Raw genomic sequence first — 20,911 nt, forward strand, 5'->3', positions numbered from 1 at the left:
ATTTATTTGATGTCTTGGTTTTCGGGGATTACGAACAAGGGTTTTGTGAAAAGGTTTTAAAAGGGGAACTTTTCCAACTGAGAGAATTGTAAAGGTTTTGAGAGAAATTATTATTTCCAATTAATTATTATTTATATACCTATTACTGTGATATTATATTGTATAGTAGATAGGGTCACTCACTGAGATGATTAGCATCTCACACTCTTAAATTTCGTTCCTCTAGGTTCCAGGTTGTCGGTGTTCATCCGGAGCGGACTTGATCTTCATCGCTGTTTTACTTCGCGAAGTACCCTGTTCTTCTTTTATTGCAGTTGTACTATTTCTTTCACTCTTGTTGTATTTATTTTGCACTGGATTACTGTATTTATTTTTGAAGTGCTGAAATTTGTGGAATCAATTTGTAGTTTGCGGGAGGAATAAGGAGATGAGTTTAGAAGTGTATTTTCAGTGCAGGTAATTTGTGGTAATAAATCCCTTAGGGGAGGCTCTGTCGGATTTTCCGTTGGAGGGTCCGGTAGAGTTTCCCTGGGATCAGGGCTTGTCTAGGGTTCCAGGGAAGGAATTTTGGACGGGTTCTGACAATTAAATTATTAGTATTTTGTGTGTGTTAAAATTAATGGGTAAGTGTGACTTGCAGAGACTATAAAAGGTTTAGGACAAACAAACAAAGAATGCCATACGGTATTTTGATATTAGGGTTTTCAGAGATCTGAGAGTGGTTTGAGAGTAGTGTATCCATAGGCACTACTTTATATTGTTTTCTATTTTGCAGGATTAAAGATATAATTTATCAATGGCTGCGCTTGGAGGTTAGTGATTTATAATTAATGGAATTTATTATGTATATTTAGATCCATAAAATCTAACACTTTACTTACAGCGTTCTGTTATAAATTGTAACTGAACCTCAATTCGTTCCTTCGGTGTAGAGTTCCGCGAATTCGGCGAGCGTCCGGGTAAAAGGTAAGCTTAGTAAATGATGACGATTCCTTCTATCTTTTCTTCTTCATTCTTTTGTTTAATCTGTTTTAATTTTATTTATTTGTAGGATTTTCTACTCGAATGTTGTATTATTATATACGTGTATATTTTTATTTTAGTGATTCACTTGGAATTTGATTTTGATTTTCGATTTTCCTTTACTAGCAATTGAGTTTTGGATTTGTTGTTTTGATTTTCAGTGTATTTTGTTAGTTTTCTATTATTCGGTTGTATCCAGTTAGCTTTTTTCGTTTTTGTTTCGTAGAATTAGTGCTATGTTGTTGTCGCTGGATTTTTGGATTTTGGTTTAGATTTTTTATTTTCCTATGCTAGTGATTGACTTTTTGGTTTTGTTGTTTTGATTTTAAGCTTATTTTGTTAGTTTTCTTGTATTCGGTCTTATCTAGTTAGCTATTTGTGTGTTTTTTGTTTTTGTTTCTTAGAACCAGGGCTATTCTCTAGCTGAATTTTTGTTTGGTTTTGTGTAGAGTTGGAGCCAACTGAAGAAGATGAAGATGTTATCAGGAGCTGAGAGAGAAATAAAGGTGCAGGAAGTGATAGAGATGCTTAGGAAAAATAGAAACTTAGGATATAGTAATGGTCGATCTGATTTCTATGGTATTTTAGAGAAGGTTTTGAAGTCTACCGATCCATGTATTGTAAATTGGACCTTTTTAGACGCACTGCTCGTAATGTTCAGAGAAGAAGAAGAAGAAGAAGAAGTGGGCTGCAGGCATGTCATTTGCTACTCCATTTTCTTTAAATGATTTTGGTGACTGAACTTTTACTGGAAACTCACAAAATGTTTAAATAGAGAAGACAGACAATTATATTTTTTAATTAGTTTGTGCCCCCTGTTAGTAAGAATCTTTGATTTATAACTGAATTAGTGTGCTAGAAAATTTTTCATAATCAATAGAGCTACTGAGAATGAATCAAAACAGTAATTTTAGTCCAAAGTTAAACATGAATGCTTGCTGAATATTCAGTTTTTTGAGGCTTGTTATAATAGATACTCTGCAAAATTGCCTGTTACCAGTGTTTTAATGATAGTAGTGTAAATTGGGAGCAATTTTCCTCCGTGTTCAATTAATTTTTTAATTTTGATCTCAATTTCTCAATGTTCATATGGCTGGGTGATTTACCTACTTTGTTTATTTAGTTTTTGGTTGGGAGATTCTTTAAATTACATGGAATGTTGAATGATGAGCATTTATAATTAAATAGAAACTTTTTTCATTCCAAATAGTTTTGAAGTTCGCTGGAAATGTATTTGTATTTATTTTAGCGGCTGAATTTTTTTTTCTGTTCAGTTTAAAGCCTGCAATATATCAGTCAACTTCTCTCTCTAATTGCAATTGAAACAATTTTGACCTACTTAAATGGCAAGGGGGATAGATATCTGAACATGAACTGAAGTTGTTTTTCTCTCTCTAATTGGAGGAGATGTGGTTGAGCCTAACTAATTTAATTTTGTAATTTATGGAAAATTGATAATAAAGATTTTTTATTTTTTATTTTTTTAAACGTTTGATCCTTTTCGCTTTCTGATAGAATAAAAATGTTGTTTCTTTTTCCTTTCCATTTTTTTGTTATAGAAAATAAAATCTCACAATAAAAAAGAAGGCAAATAAAAGAAGGGAAAATCTGGTCAAATTACAATGTGTCCTTTTGTTATATCCGCTTTCCCTCCAAAGTCCAAGTACCAATTTTATTTTAATTGAAAAAAGAAAACACAAAAAAATAAGATGCAGAAATATAATTTTATGTTAACTAAAATTATGATGAATTAATAAGTCCAAATTATTTTACTTATAATTAAGAAACACCATTAAGAAGTCCAAATTATTTTGCTTATAATTTACTAGCTAGCTACACAGGAAACTAATCATCAATGCCGTTCCATATGTTTTGGGCACCACTCTTCTATGAACTGTATGCCTTGTTACATTTTTCTAACCGGTCGTTAAAATTGACGTATTATTCCATAAGGACAAATGATTATGGCTTTGGTGGAATCATTAATGGAGGATCATACTAGAAAAGTTTAAGCTTTTAAATTGCAATTCTAAGAATTGTTTTTTATAATGCTGAAAATAACCAATTTCCATACCCTCCTTTTGCCTTTGTTACAATTATTATTATAGACACTATTTTGGTTATTGACTTGCATGAATATGATATAATCATGAGTTGCGTATTTAATTTATGATAATCTTTTTTTTTTTTTTATAAATATCTAATGTATGATAATAATTTAAGATATATCGTTGATAATTAATATTTTAAGTTTTTTTTCCCTTAAATATCTAATTTATGTTAATCATTAAAGATATATCGTTGATAACTAAATATTTTAAGTTTTTTCCCCCTTAAGGTTAGGCCCTATTTCAAATTATTCTTATAAGTTTCAAACAATTCCAAAGGTCCCCCTCTAACTTAAATTTCATCCATAATTTTTTTTTAAAATAAAACTCTTATATAGTGTTATTTTATTTTTATTTTTTAAAAAAACATAACTCTTATATAATTTAAGAGAAAAAATTACCATATAAACAAAATTAGAGACATCCATGATAAATAAAAATTGGGAAGCATCTTAAGATAAATTATTTGAAAAAAAATAAATTTAAAATAAAGTTAAATACAAGAATTAATATAAATTGAAGGCATTATATATATAATATCTAATACATAATTAATTATTTCCAAAATGAAAATTCAATTATGGAGGAAAATTCCTCGCCCAAAAAAAAATTAAGAGGAGTATTAATTTATTTAGATAATAAGTTTATTTATGAAGAGACGCAAGAATTAAAAATAAATCTTTGTTTACAAGTATTCATGATTTAGGAAATTTAAAAAAAAAAAAAAGACTTTTAAATTAATAAATAATATATGAATTATTTAGCATTGTGCCTATAACATCAATGAATTATACAAAAGATAAAAGGTGAAGTTAGAAATTGTTACAATAAGTTATATCCTCGTTGATGTGACGAGTCCATTTGGTCCTTCCACTGCGACCAAAATGCTTGACGTACAAGACTTTTTGTCTTGTTCATCTTATCTTCTGCAGTTGGAGCAGAGAAGTCACGGTTGAATATATCATCTGATACAGCAGTAGCAGCAGAAGGATCATCAGGATATGATTGGAAGAAAGCACCCTTGTGGTAATATCTCTGCATGAACCTCCATTTCCGCTTTGGTCTCGGATTCTTTCTTTCCCACTCCCTCCTTTCTTCCTCTGCCATGTTTCTCACCCACTCAATTTCCTTCTTCTCCTCCAACCTTGCTTCTCGGACCTCCCTCTCGCTCTTGATTCTTGCTATTTCTCGTGCCTTCTATGTTAGAAAATTTTATGGATCTAAATATACATAATAAATTCCATAAATCATAAATTACTAACCTCCAAACGCAGCTATTGATAAATTAGATCTTTAATCCTACAAAATAGAAACAACATAAAATAGTACTTATGGACATACTACTTTCAAACCACTCTCAGATTTTTGAAAACTCTAATCTCTAAATACTGTATGGTATATCATGTTTGCTTGCCCTAGACCCTTTAAATAGTCTCTGCAAGTCAGATTTATCCATTAATTTTGACACACATAAAATAATAATAATTTGATAATATAATTATACTAGGAAAAATATGGATAAGTCAATGGGCTTATAAAGAGAGTTGGTCCTCCAGTCAAATGGGCCAACTGGAATCTTATAGAGAGTGTGTAATCAAGGGCCCTACTATAAAATAATAAAATAAGCCAGTCCCATTAATGACATAAATAGGCCTTGTAAGTGAGTAATTGATTATGCCAAGTCCACAAATATTAATTTAATTCAACATTCTCCCACTTGGACTGCATAATCATCATCATATAAAATCCAAACTCACTTACTATAGAATCTCCCGAACCATAATGCCATTTCATCCAAATATATATAGTATACCGACAGGGCACAACAATATACTAGACTAGGCAGTAGAGATTCTCTCAGTAAATCTCCCAAAACATTATACCATTTCAACCGAGTACTTTGAATGCCATAAACTCAATCTAGGTAGTAGAGATTTACCTAACCATGTGTAATCCTCCAACACACAAAACCATTTCATTCAAGCACATTGCGTATCGACAAGATACAACAATATAAATCATCTCATAAATAAATAATGATCCACATACATCAATGTATTAAAATATTCAAAGAAATAAATAATACTCAATATGGATATTACTACAGAAAACATAACAAACTCCCACTGACCCACAGCAGTCTCAACTGCCTAACAATTCCATACAGGACACATGCTCCTCAAATATGCCTACCGGTAAAGCCTTGGTCAGTGGATCTGCCACCATGCTATAAGTCGGCGTGTGAACAACAGTAATGAGGCCCTCTTCAACTTTCTCCTTTACCGCAAAATATTTCACATTAATGTACTTCGCACCAAGAGTACCTTTTAAATTATTGGAGAAAGACACCGCTGTAGTATTATCTCAATACATCATAATAGGCCTCTCAATGGAGTCAACTACTCCTAAATCACGAATAAAATTCCACAGCCAAACTGCATGATGGGTAGCCTCATAAAACACCACATATTCTGCCTCCATAATCGAGGATGCTATCACTGACTGCTTGGCACTCCGCCAAGACACAGCACCTCCTGCCATGATAAATATATAATCAGTGGTAGATTTCTTATCATCCACATAACCTTTATAGTCTGCATCACTATAACCTACTACTTCAAGAGAGTTGGTGCGATGATATGTCAACATATGATCTTTAGTACCCTGAAGATACCTAAAAACCTTCTTAACTGCTTGGTAATGAATAGGACCAGGATTGCTCATAAATCTACCAAGCACACCCACAGTAAAAGCTATATCAGGCCGTGTACATACTTGAGCATACATCAAACTACCTACTGCTGAAGAATAGCGAACATTCTTCATTGCCATCCTTTCTCTATCATTCTTAGGACACTGATCTTTAGAAAACTTTTCACCTTTCGTAACAGGTACACTTCCAGGAGAACAATTATGCATATCAAATCTCTTAAGAATTCTATCAATATAAGCTCTCTAAGACAATTGCACTACATAATTAGTCCTATCTCGAACAATCTTAATGCCCAAAACAAAAAAAGCCTCACCAAGATCTTTCATATCAAAATGGCTGCACAACATCTGCTTTGTCTCAGCTAATAGGTCAGTGTCATTAGTAGCCAAAAGTATGTCATCTACATACAACACCAAAAATATAAAACTGCTCCCATTGACCTTCATATATATGCATCTATCAACAACATTCTCCTTAAAGCCATTTTGGGTGACAACCTCATCAAATTTAAGATACCATTGTCTTGAAGCTTGCTTAAGACCATAAATAGATTTCTTAAGCTTACAAACCAAATTACCATTCCCCGTTTGTTGGAAACCAACTGGTTGAACCATATATACATCCTCATATAAATCACCATTCAGAAAAGCAGTTCTGACATTCATCTAATGTAACTCCAAGTCATAATGCGCCACAATCGCCATAATGATTCTAAAAGAATCCTTTGTGGATACAGGAGAGAAAGTCTCTGTATAATCAATTCCTTCCTTCTGGTTAAACCCTTTAGTTACAAGTCTAGCCTTATACCTCTCCACTTGACCATTGGAGTCCTTTTTAGTCTTAAAGACCCATTTGCACCCAATAGGCTTGCTACCCTCTGGTAACTCAACCAAATCCCATACTCCATTTGATGCCATGGATTTCATTTCATCTTCCATTGCATCCAACCAAAAATTTGAATTTGAACTGCTTATGGCTTCCTCATAAGTGACTAGATCTGAATCATCACTTATGTCAAACTCATGCTTCTACAAGTAAACCTCATAGTCATCAGGAATAGCTGATCTCCTAGTCCTTTGTAACCTCCTCAAAGGTACATCAGCATCTGCAATAGCTGGAATATCCTGCTCTTCAACAATGAGTTCATTCTGACCAACTACTGATTCATCAACTACTAGATCAACAATATCTCTGTCAGGAACAACTATACTGGGAATGAAAACACTTTTTTCTCTAAATTGAGATTCCTTTGGACCATTACTATCACCAAACCCAAAATTATCTTCAAAATAAATGGCCCTGTCTGATTCCACGATCCTGGTGGTGTGAGAAGGATAAAAGAATCTTGAACCCCTAGATCCTATACAATAGCCAACAAAATATCCACTAATGGTTTTAGGATCCAACTTCTTAATTTGGGGATTATAAATCCTTACTTCAGCTTTGCAACCCCATATTCAAAAATGATGCAAATTAGGCTTTCTCCCTGACCACAACTCAAAAGGTGTCTTAGGAACGGACTTACTTGGAACTTGATTCAAAATATAAGCCGCTGTCCTTAAAGCCTCTCCCCACAAATAATCTGGCAACCTAGAATTTGCCAACATAGACCGAACCATATCCAACAAAGTTCTATTCCTTCTCTCAGCTATGCCAGTTTGCTGAGGTGTACCAGGCATCGTATATTGCGCATCAATGCCACACTCACGCATATAAATAGTAAGAGGCCCTGGGTTCCTTCCAATCTCATCATATCTACCATAAAACTCACCACCTCTATCAGACCTTACAGCTTTTATTTTCTTATTCTTTTGAAGCTCCATCTTTACCTTAAACTCTTTAAAGGTAACTAAAGAATCTGATTTCTCACGAATAAGCTCAACATGTCCATAACGAGAGTAATCGTCAATGAAGGTAATAAAATATCTATAACCACCCAAAGCAGTTGGTGTAAAAGGTCCACATATGTCAGTGAGGATTAACTCCAAAACATCTCCACACCTAGCTAACTTATCCTTTCTTACTTTGGCAGTTAACTTCCCTTTCACACATTCAACACAAGTCAACAGATCAGAGAAATCAAGATTAGGAAGTATCCCATCCTTCACTAACCTTTCCATTCTGTGCCTAGAAATATGTCCCAAACGTTTATGCCATAACATTGAGGAATTGTCATTAACTCTTGGGCGTTTGGAAGCAACAATAGAATTAACAGAGAAATTGAGACCATTATTAAATAAATCAAGCTTATATAAATTGCCACATAAAATTCCAAAACCAACAACTTTACCATCCTTAAATAATTCAACTTTTTTATTTCCAAACAAAAAACTATAACCTTGACTATCCAAAACAGAAATAGATAACAAGTTCCTTCTTATTGAAGGTACATAAGAAACTTCTTGCAACTCCAAAGCATATCCAGTGGCAAGCTTCAACTTGATTGTTCCCACAATGTCCACCTTCACTCTTGAGCTATCTCCCATATAAACATACTGCTCAAGATTGGTTGGGCCCCTTCTATAACACCCCGTCCCGAACCATGTCGGAATTTTTGCACGTTGACCGAGGTTGACTGTTGACCGTTGACCGTTGACCGAAAGGGTCAAAAGTTGACCTTTTGATCCGGTTGGAATTCTAGGTTGACTGAGGTACCGTTACGAAGTACACATTGGCACGAGTTCGTAGACTAGTAGCACGTTGAAAACGGAGCTACGGTTTGGAAGTTATGAGCAAAACAAGTTGAGGTTCAAACTGTCCAAAAGGTGCCGGGAGTTGACTTTTTATGGTTGTAGAATTTTTCTTTGACTTTGGTATGGTTGTAAAGTACTCGTCGATACGAGTTCATAGACTAGCGGCACGCTTAAATCGGACGTTTGGTTAAAAAGTTATGGACGTTTGAAATTCGCCAGATACCGTATTATTTTAATATATCTGGCTTAAGTGCACAGTGATACCACGTGTCAGCTTCTGATTGGTCCACGTGGCATGAACAGTATCACATGGTGGTTTTTATTTGATAAAATTCTCGGGGAAGAGAGAGAAAGAGAGGGAGGAGAGAGAAAGAGAAAGAGAGTCCGACCGGCACCGAAATTTTTCAAATTTTCCGGCCGAATTACTGTACACGCACCGGCCAGCAAGATTCCCCTCCCCATTTCCGGCAAAACCTCAAATTTTCACGGCGATCGGCAGCCGGACGCGCCCGGATCAGACGTTCGAAGATCGGCGGCGAGTTTTTCCCTCCACCGCCGGCCACCGCCGATTGACCCACTTCCGGCCATTTTCCGGCCACACGCTCCTGACACCCTTCATCCTCTCCTCAATTCCGGCCGACCCACCAAGTTTCACAGTCATCGGACCACCGATGCGCCGGGATCGGAGCGTTTTCTGGCGAGGGATCGGAAATCTTCAAACCGTAATTTTTCCGCCGTCCGGCCTCCGTTTGCCTCACCGCCGGTCCCGTTGGATTGATCTCCCCACGGTTACCGGTGACCGCGGCGGCTCGCCGGAAGTTACTGTTCCGGCGAGTACCCAGTCTCCCGGCCGGCTCCAGTCCACTGTGTTCGACCTCCTGAACCCGAATCCAGCATCCGTTTCCGCCAATTCGTGATGGTTTGGGAGAATTGCGGAGCCGAAACCCGAAAATTTTTCCGGCGAAATTCCGACCCTGTCGGGTACGATCACCGGAAATTAAGACCGAATCTGTGATCAGCATCACTCGAGCTTCGATTCGGTATATAATTCGTAAATTTTAGATATCGTTTGGTGTTCGCTCCCCGGGTACCCATTTGGGAATTATCCGAATAAAATATTAATATTTGTGGTTTGGTACTGTGGATTTTTAGGTGCACGTGCGAGTAGCGGAGTCGATTCTACGGAGGATCTTGATTGAGATACGTGCTTAAGGTGAGTGACCCACCTTCAAATTGATTTTGGGAATTTAATTGGTGAATATTATGTGAGATTTAAATATTGGAATTTAAATTCTACGTGCCAAATATTTATTTGATTTATTGTGGAATTATTTGTGAAATTATTGGATTTAAGAAAATGTGCATTTTACAAATTTATGCCATGTGAAATTATTTTATGGGTTTGAGAATTTTGAAATTTTTGTGGTTTTAATATTAAATTGGGCATGATTTGATTTTCAAATATTTCAAAGAAAATATTTGGTTATGTTGGTGATTTCAATTTTTATAAAATATGCCCATGGAATATTATGAGATTTGATTATTGTATTTCGAGAATTATTTATGCTATTGGGAAAATGTGGATATTTGAATTGATGGATTTGGGAGTTGGTGGATTTGAAAATCATGGAATTTATGGTGTTGATTATAAAGAAATTACGAAGGATTTCCGGGTTCAAGCGGATGGAATATACCCGCTATATTTATGCAAAAATGTTAAATTTGTTATATAAATTAAATTTGTGAGTTTTATGATTTTTAGATGCACCGTGCACGTACTGGTGTTCTGTTTATATGTGATATGGTTAGTGTGCACACGGTTGTGATTAGCACGCAGGTGGGTGAGTAGCGCGCAGGTGATATTATGAGGTTGTCCTGTGGTTGCCATCGGATGAGGGTGGCCACCCCTCCATGGCCGGGACACCAGGTTAGTAGCGGCGCAGTGGGACGCCACGCGACCGTATGCCGGTTTCTTTCTATAACCTCCTGTCTGGCGGTACCTTGGGACGCTGGGTACTGTTGGCGCCACTGGTATATAGTGGATGCATCAAATGATTTTTAGAACTGTGTTTTAAAAATAAAATGTTTGGAAACTGTATTGGAATTAAAAATATAATTATTACTGTTCTGGTATTTATTTGGTTGGGGATCTTAAATTGGTTTAATTTTCTCTTTACTTAATTATTCAATAAATTAATTTCCTTTAAATTAAAATTGTCGGATGCTTGACTTATTATTTAGTGAATTAATTGATGTCTTGGTTTTCGGGGAATACGAACAAAGGGTTTTGTGAAAAGGTTTTAAAAGGGGAACATTTCCAACTGAGAGACTTGTAAAGGTTTTGAGAGAAATTATTATTTTCCAATTAATTATTATCTATCTACTGTATTACCGTGGTATTATATTGTATAGTAGATAGGGTCACTCACTGATATGATTAGCATCTCACACTCTTAAATTCCATTCCCCTAGGTTCAAGTTGGAGACGTTGATTGTCCGGGGCGAGCCCAACGTCTCAGTTCGTTGCCGAAGGTTCAAGAAGTTTTTCTTCCCTTTTTCCTCTCGAACTTGTATTGCTTCTTTATCTGTCATTTTATAAATTCCACATGTATCTGTATAATGCTCTGTATACTGTATTGGACGTGTAGTTGTTTTAATGCACTGGGTTGCTGCTGTTGTTATTTGAAGTGCTGTAAATTTGTGGAATCAAATTGTAGTATTGTGGGAGGAATAAGGGGATGTTTATAGAAGTGTGTTTTCAGTGCAGGTAAATTTTTGGTTAGTCCTACCCTTTGGGGAGGTGCTGCCGGATTTTCCGTTGGAAGGTTCAGTGGTATTTCCCTGGGATCAGGGCTTGTCTAGGGTTCCGGGGAGGAATTCTGGACGGGTCCTGACACCTTCGGCTTATCATCCCCTTTCTTCTCTTGCTTTCCCTTTAAGGTCCATTAGTTTATCTTCTTGTGCCCAACTTTATTGCAGTATCCACACCTTCCATTGAAGTACTCTTTCCTTTCTCTAATCTGAAAACCCCCATCCCTCGGCCCTTTAGGCTTCATACCAGAAAACTTCTTCCTATTGGGGTTAAAACCCTGCCCAGGCTTGAAACCTTATCCTGGCTTGAATCCTTGTCCCTTCTTTTGGAAAAACTTCTTGGACTTATCTACTTGATGTGAAACCATAGCAACAGACCTAGACTTACTTAATTTAATATCATCCTCTTCCTTGACAAGGATACTAGTCAATTCCTCCAAACTACAACCTTCTTTCTTAGTATTCAAACTCGACCTTATATTATCAAACTGTGATGGAAGACTCCTCATTATAGAATAGGTCAAGAACTCCTCTCCAATGTCCATCTTAAGGTCCTTCAGCTTATTATAATAGGAGGAAAGTACCATAATATGGTCCCTTACTCCTTTAATACCATCATACTTGGTATTATTCAATAGGTCCAAATAATGATGCTTCTCATTCATATCAAACTTGATAAACTTTTTTTCTATCTCCTCAAGAAGTCCCTTTGCAGTATCCACTTTAGGAATACTAGCATATATGGCCTCATCCATGTAATTCTCCATCATCATCATACAGCACTTATTAGAATGTTTCCAATCCTCATAAAGTTTCTTAGCTGCTGCAGTACTCTCATCAGTCGGTATCTCTGGTGGATCTATCTCCAAAGCCAAATCCAATTTCATGAAAGTCAAATTCATAACTAAGGTTTTCTTCCATTTCTGATAATTTGTCCCATCCAATTTCATCATGGCAGTCATGGGCAGAAGGTTTGGGGTGCTACTAGCTGTAAAAATAGTAAACAACAAGACATTCAAAAAATTTAAGACAATTCAATTACTATTTTCCAGCCCCTTAACACAAAAACACAAACATAAATATCGCTTAGGGTCTTTGTAGCACTAAAGATACCCTTACGCGGGCCAGGGATAGTCAACCAAATAACCACAATCAAATGCATTGAACTGAATCACCAACAGGGCAACACGGAACCTGCAATACATGGCATTTAATTAACTTCCACTGCCATTCCAGGCGTCATACAAAGCAACTAGAAATGCCGACAGGGTAGCTTAATTACCCGTATAGACCCTGGTTAATAAGTAGGAGAAAAATAACATATTGGCAATTTCATGAAATAGGTAAATATAAAACATCCCATCCACTATGCCAATATACATTATATTGGTACACATAATGCAGATAAAATAAGTCTCACAACAGGTGAGTACCTAAAATCCCACGGTACTATACCAACTAGGCACAAAGCCTCTTTGGGTAAGCTCACACAATCCAATTTTCCAATCACAAATATTTAATTTAATTTAATAAAATTGGAATGTGATAATTAAACAAATAAACAAACAATAAATAAATAAATTGAACAATTGAATCACTAAATTAATTAATAAATAAACAACAAATAAATCAATAAAAAAAATAAATTTTTTTTTTAGCCTGCTGACATCAGCAAACGACGTGTCGTGCTGACGTCAGCAGATGACGTCAGCAGTCACCCAAAACGACACGTCGTTTCTCTCTTCTTCTTCACCCAACCAAGTCACGGGTGACTCGGTTCCAGTCCAAACGGGTCACGCGACCCGCTATTCTTACCCAGCCATATCTCACCGTTTCGGCCGCCGTTTCCGACGATACCGGTGGCGTTAGTTTCCTCTTCCCTTGGGCAACGTTTCCCACAAATAAATTTGATTCAAAATCAACCCAAAATAAACATACAAGCAAGGTTTATATTCGGCCAAAACACAAACAAACACCCATGGAAACACAAGAAATTCCAGCAAATTTTAGGCAAAATTGGTGCCGTTTGTTTCGTGTATTCTTGGGAAACTTTTTCCCCAAATCAATTTGGTCCAAAACCCAGAAAATTATAACACCCAAGCATGTGAAATTCAATGGCCGAAAACCCAGTTTTTTTTAATTTTTATTATTATTATTATTATTTTTTTATTTTTTTTTTATTTTTTTTTTTTAGAACAAACAAAAATCGACCATGAGTATATATATATATATACGTAAATATGTTTAATAGAATACATAATCTTGAATCTCAAAATTTACATATATACACAATTCAAGAAAATAAAATAAAAGAAGAATTAATGTAAAGCAACGTATATATATATATCTAGAACACTGATAATAATGGCCAAAACACAGATTAATATTCACATGCTAACTGCGATAAACTACAAAGAAATTTACTATGCATATTAACCATGTGCTCTGATACCAATTGTTAGAAAATTTCATGGATCTAAATATACATAATAAATTCCATAAATTATAAATTACTAACCTCCAAACGCAGCCATTGATAAATTAGATCTTTAATCCTACAAAATAGAAACAACGTAAAGTAGTGCCTATGGACACACTACTCTCAAACCACTCTCAGATTTCTGAAAACCCTAATCTCCAAATACTGTATGGTATATCATGTTTGCTTGCCCTAGACCCTTTAAATAGTCTCTGCAAGTCAGATTTATCCATTAATTTTGACACACATAAAATAATAATAATTTGATAATATAATTATACTAGGAAAAATACGGATAAGTCAATGGGCTTATAAAAAGAGTTGGTCCTCCGGTCCAATGGGCCAACTGGAGTCTTATAGAGAGTGTGTGACCAAGGGCCCTATTACAAATAATAAAATAAGCCAGTCCCATTAATGGCATAAATAGGCCCTGTAAGTGAGTAATTGATTATGTCAAGTCCACAAATATTAATTTAATTCAACATTCCAAGCTTGATACTCCTCTGCCTCGTTAGTTTCATTATCAGTATCGATGTTAGCAATATTAGTGTCCCATTCCAAACTCTTCTTCTGAATTTCTTCATCTTTCCAGATTTCCTCAACCACTATCTGCTTTGTCTCCTTTTTCCTCTCCTCCAATTTCTTCTTCTTTAGTTCCTAAAGTACTCATTCTTCAGCCTTAATGCGCTCACGCTCAGCAACAGTATCTCTCTCCGACTTGGGAACAAACACAATCTTCACCATTGCTAAACCAGTCAGTTCTTCCTCTGAGTCAGTCTCATATTGAGATTCCTCTTCCTCATCATCTTCTGATGGAAGGAGTGGACCTTCTTCTTGCTCCCTTTGACAGAATTTCTCCTTAATCCTCCTTCTCCTTTCATCTAAAGCATCTACATCCTCCTCCTCCTCTTTTGCATGTAAACTTTTCTGCCTGTTAGCTTCTTTTTCAATTGCTGAAACAATCTCAGCGTGACAGATGAGCCGGTGATCTGCTCTATGTATTCTGTCCTCCAGAGCAGACATCCTAATATCCCCTTCTTCATCAGCATAAACGGCCCAAACGGGCCAATATCTTCTCACTTTTGTTTTTTTGTCCAATCCTACCACCAGCTGTCACCATCATTGTTATAATTTCAAAACTATGATACAATTTGAATAGATTGAAATAAAATTCTAATACTATGATACACTTTGAATAGATTGAAATAAAATTCTAAAGCTATCTGAAAATAAAATTTCCAAACTTCTTGAACTAGAAAATTGGAGAAGAAAATATAAAATATTATATTTGATAAAATGTAAAATCTAAGTACACAAAATATGATATAAAATACTAATAGATGGTACAACTATTTAAAGTCCAAATTTAGTTAGGAATGGAAAATTAAACAAAACAGGAAAAGGAAACTAAGTAAATATAAAAATAGGAAACTTAACAAATGTGAATACAGCAAACTAAATAATCATAATAACATCCCAAAAATAATACTACTATATAATGTTATTCCCACGTTATTCCGTCCTATATCTAATACAAAAATAATAATCATAATAATCAAAATAACATCCCAAAAGTATAGATTATTAAGAATGTTTAACATAATTCTACTTATATAATGTTATTCCCTCCTATATCTAATAAATAAATTTTCATCAAATCTAATTATTTTGACTTGTAAAATGAAAAAGTAAGCTAGCGCGCACCGAATCTAATATATTATATCATCTAATTGAAACAAAAATATAAGATCCCATAATTTTAAGTTAATTTAGTTCCATATTAATGAGTATATGTAATCCACTCCAACCGACAAACTGCAAATTAGTGACCAGGTTTTTAAGGACCAAAATATTTTTGTCACTAAAGGAATCCAACAGCAACTAAATTTAGTCACCAAATATTTGGTAGCTATTGTAGAAAAAAATATTGGTAAGCATTGGTCGGCCACTTTCAGCAACCAAAAAATTGGTCACTAGTAAGCTTTTTTTTGTGATCAATAAAGATTTGGTGGCTAAAAGTGAAGGCCGAAAAATTCTTACAGCATAATTTTTTGGCGGGAAAAAGGGCTTTCAACGACCAATACCTTTTTGGTCGCTAAAAGTTGTTAGCAGTGACAAAGAAGTTGGTCAGTGATAGTTGAGATAATTAGAAAATAACATAAATGTAAACCATTTAATGATCAAGGTTCATTGGTCATTAAAAGTTCCTATCAGTGATCGATTATGTGGTTACCGATGTCTAAATAATAAAGAAATTGAATAATGAATATTTGGGTAAATACCTTCAGTGACTGTTTAAAATTGGTCACTGAAAGATAATATTAGGGACCTGTTGAATGGCCGTTGAAACTCTTTCAAAACTGCAAACCAGTTTAACGTGTGCATACAGAAATTGAGAGGGGCACAAATTGTATTTTGCTTGATTATTTTTTTAAATAAAAAGTAGCAAAAAATAATAATAAAGCTAGCCATTAAGGTTTTCTTCTTCTTTTTTTGCATTTAGTTATTTATTTATTTATTATTTTTGCATTTAGCTCCTTGAACTCATATATGCGTACAATTTTCTATGGATTCCTAACAAAAAAATTCACATGCAAAACTTGTGAAAGGCTATTAATGGTCATTTTATTGTATAAGCTGGCCGCGAGAAGACAAAATGCAATTCTTAATCTTGTATAGGGATAATAATGTCAATATTTCAAAAATATTTATATCTAAATTTATTAAAATATAAAAATTATTGACTATTGCTACTTAAAAACTGCAAAATTATTTGTTTAAAAATTACAATAAGTACAAACATTTATTAGTACAGAGTACTAAGAAAATAGTTTTATAATTAATCCTAAAAATATCCTAATTATTGTTTTTAAATACCAAGTTTGCTTTTAAAAAAAAAAAAACTACATATATATTTAAGAAACATTACACACCAACATTTTGCAAAAATAACAAAAAATGAATAAAAAATTGTAATAAAAAAAAAAGTTCTTGAATTTATTTATTTTTATATATTTATATATATTTTTGGGTTTAGCTGTTGGAGTGTGGTCATGCCATTTTATGGGCACTCTCACGACTAAATTTTCACCGAGCAATCTTAATGAACCATTCCCTACATCTGACCCCCACAAGAATCTTTGGTTTAACATTAATAGATTATTTATAGAGCCTTTTGTACAAATCATTATTAATTCATATTTTTTTAATGTTGGTTCAATTTTTATTTCAAAATCTTTATGAACAATAATTATATATTTATTTATAACGATTTAACATTTTTATTATTAGTACGCAATAACCATCTTTGTTTTTTAGTAAAATATATTTGTATATTTTAAAATATTTATATGGTTTTTTAATTAAAATTATTGTCAGATAAATATTAATTTCATATTTACTTATTATTCGTTCAATTATTTCCCAACTCTTTATGAAGATATAATTATACAACTATTTGTAATATTTTACCTTTTACATTTAATTTTATATGTTTTATATTATTTATACGATTTTTTTTTTAAAAAAAATTATTGTCAAATAATTATTTTTTTCATTTTCCTTTTTATGGTCGGTTTAATTGTTTTCTCTTCTCTCTTTTTTAATAAAGAAACAGCTATAAACATTTATTCTCTTTTATTGTTTCTACCAAATACTTTTAAATACCTTTTTTTGGTATGGATAGTCAATATTTTTAATTCCTTTTTTTTTTTGACAAAAATAAATTTAGACATAAATGATTTTAGAATATTGAAGCTATTGCTCATAAATTATATTAAAATTGCATTTTGCACATTCTCAATAGAATACTCACCAAGGCATGTGAGTCGTTTAGGTGTGAGTCATTCAATTGCTTTTCTGTCAAAGAATTTGAGAGAAAGTGATAAAAGTCCATACGATATAAAATAAATAATTATCCAATCAGACTATCCTAATTTTATAAAAAGCTAATGTGAAAATAACCAATTTACCTTGATTGATTCTATCTAGATCAGAACTGATATAGAGTATATTGATGTCAGTGGTTCACCTTGTAAATTGATCCGGTGACACTTTTCTTGCACATATGCATCTATAATTCATTCATGTTTCATTTATGTTTCAATTTAGCATAATTGCTAGTCAAACTTTAGTCAACTTATGCATTTTTATTTCAAACTACAATACAGCCCAATTATAAAAGCCACAATTTCCTTTCATAATATTCCGAGTTCAAAACCCCAACTCCTAATATAAAAAAAATAAAAAATAAAAAATAAAAAAATTCACAAAAAAGAAACATATATAAATCCAGTCTAGATACAATCAAAAAAATCAAGCTGAAGTGAATAGAACAAATTTATCATAATAGATTTGTATTATATCGTAACTTTATAAAATTAGAATATCTACACTGGATCAAGATTGTACACACACACACACACACATATATATATATATATATATACTTTATAATTTATTGATTATTCATTAAATTTTACAATATTTATGACTACAACAATTAAAAAGTATAATTATAGTTGTTATTTTGAAAAAAATATATATTTTTAAAAAATATATATATAAAATTATAAAATTAAAATAATAAATGAATTATAGGTATATATAAATAAACTGAAAAAAGTTAAAAATATCATTTTAAGTCGAATACATTTTAAATGTGTTCAAAAATATATGATTGAATATTTTAAATATATTTAATAGTATGAGATTTAAACATATTTAGACATAAATATTTCAGATCTGTTTAAAAGTATACAATTGAACATCTTAAATGTATTTAGAAATATACTACTAAACGTATTCAGAACGAATATCTTACATATATTTATAATTATGTAATTAAATATTTCAAATGTGTTCAGAAGAATACGATCGAATATCTTTAAAAATATTCATAATTTTGAGACCAAATATTTCATCAATTACATCTTTCCATTTTCCAAAAGTGTTTTAACCGGACAGAAAATTTTATGAAATTTTCATGATTATCAATTTCGTCCAAAAATGTTGTGAAAAGTTTTCATGAAGTGATTTTAATTTGTACGTAATTTGTGGAAAAAAAAATTGTGTTTTGTTTTTTGGGTAAATGAAGATTCTTTGAATAGTAGATATTTTAGGTATTAGAAATATTATATAAAATTATTTTATATTTTTCATATATTCAATTAGTAGTGTATAAAAAACGATACTATATAAAGTTCTCTTATAATTGTGAAAAGAAATTCTCTATAGAATATTAGTACATATAATAAAATATAATATGTGTGTACTAAAAGCAAAAGATTCTACACTCTCTTTGTGAATTCAAAAAAAAAATTCAGAATGTTTTAGAGAATCCTACATTAATGTGTAGTATATCTCTAGGATATTTTATGTAAATATTTTGTTGATAATCCTAAAATAATTTAGAACCTATATAGATGTACGCCAAATGTATACTAAAATGTTATAATTTTTATGATATGTGCTAAGTTCTCTATATAAAGGAGATAATGCTTCATTTGTAAGATAACGAATACATTCAAGAATCCAAGCATTCTACTAGTACAAGTACATTTTGTCAAACTCTCTCAAATATAGAGTCATATTTAACAAGAAATAGAAAACTAATCAAATACAAAAAAGGAAAATAAGCAAACATAAAAAAAGAAAACTAAACAAATATGAAAATAAAAAAATAAACAAATAAAAATGTATTCTAGAAAGACTAAAAAATCTCATAGCTCTAACACCAGCAATACCAGCAGCTGAAGAGGAGTGAAAATAACAGCAAAAATATCCCTGAATTTCCCAGTTCCAAATTTCAATCATCATCAACGAAATGATATGGAACAATTTAGGTATATGTAGTACATCGTACGTGTGCACAGGAAGGAACAAGCAACAAAGAATGCCGAAAGCAAAGCAAAAACTGCACCCCCCCACCCACCCCCCCCCCCAAAAAAAAAAAAAAAAAAAAAAACCATACCAATCTCAAAAATAAAGCAAAACAGAATGCAGATCGTCTCGTAACTGCTTAATTTAGTGAAACCCAAAATAGAACAATCAAACTGATTGCACAATACAAGAAACACACAAATAAAGCTAAAGAAAGAAAGATATTGTAATGGTTGTGTATTTAGATATTGTAATGGTCATGACATATTATAAGCATTACTAACTTTCAATCATTTTGGAAGGAACAAAATTATACTTGATCAAAATTATGGTTTATATTCTTCATAAGGATGGAAAACATGGATGATTCTGATAAAAAAAAACCTTGTGCTTCAACAAAAGTAAATTAAGCAAGAATTATAGTTATACAATGTGTTAAGCCTCAACAGTGATAGAATTTTTGCCAATGACTTTCATTTTCCCCCATTATATGGACAACATACACTCCAACATAGATTAGCAAAAGATCCTTAAAAACCACAAAAAACAACTAAAAGCTTATAGCTCTTAGGTGTGTTTTTAGGCCTCCAACAGGACAAACTCCATGGGGACAGAGAAACATGAAGTTTCATTTTTCCCTTTTCCAAGCCATTTTGTAACTTTGCTTTACTTCCAATTTGTCATCTGGGATCCTTAAACAAGCCGGAGTAGCTAGGCCTCCAACCCCCACCTCTAAAGCTCTTGGCATGCCTTGCTGTGAGACTAACAGAGCTTGACCATCCTCGTCTTCTCAATCAAAGCCTCTATGTCTCCTTGCTCTGAAAAATCTCCTCCAATTGTTCAGTATCAATCATCAAGTTAACTCTCCATACACCATTTCCTCTGGATAGAAGGACCTCGAGAACCTTGAGAGCCAGTCCATTCAACAAACTTTCAACTAATTCTGATGCTGCAAACAATGACTTCTTAGCAGTCTTGGTCTCAGCTGCATCCTCACTCATATACTTGCTTCCAAACCTTCTTTCACCCTATTACTGCAAAGCATTTCTGGTCAACAATTGGAAGAAGGTAGCAGAATTTGCCACTAACTAGGCGTTCATGGCTTGGCGAAGGTGATGAAGCTTTACACTGCAAGAAAATGCCATAGCCTGGATAACCATTAAGGACTTTACCCGCTAGTTTAGGGCCATTGAACTCCATGACT

At 33.3% G+C, this 20,911-nt stretch overlaps 1 pseudogene; it reads right to left on the minus strand.

The window, feature by feature from the left end:
* Window positions 1–339: 339 nt before the first annotated feature.
* On the minus strand, window positions 340–20,907 carry LOC125419051 (uncharacterized; annotated as a pseudogene).
* Between the last annotated feature and the right edge of the window lie 4 nt (window positions 20,908–20,911).

Source organism: Ziziphus jujuba, chromosome 6 (assembly GCF_031755915.1).
Source record: "Ziziphus jujuba cultivar Dongzao chromosome 6, ASM3175591v1".
Lineage (NCBI taxonomy): Eukaryota > Viridiplantae > Streptophyta > Magnoliopsida > Rosales > Rhamnaceae > Ziziphus > Ziziphus jujuba.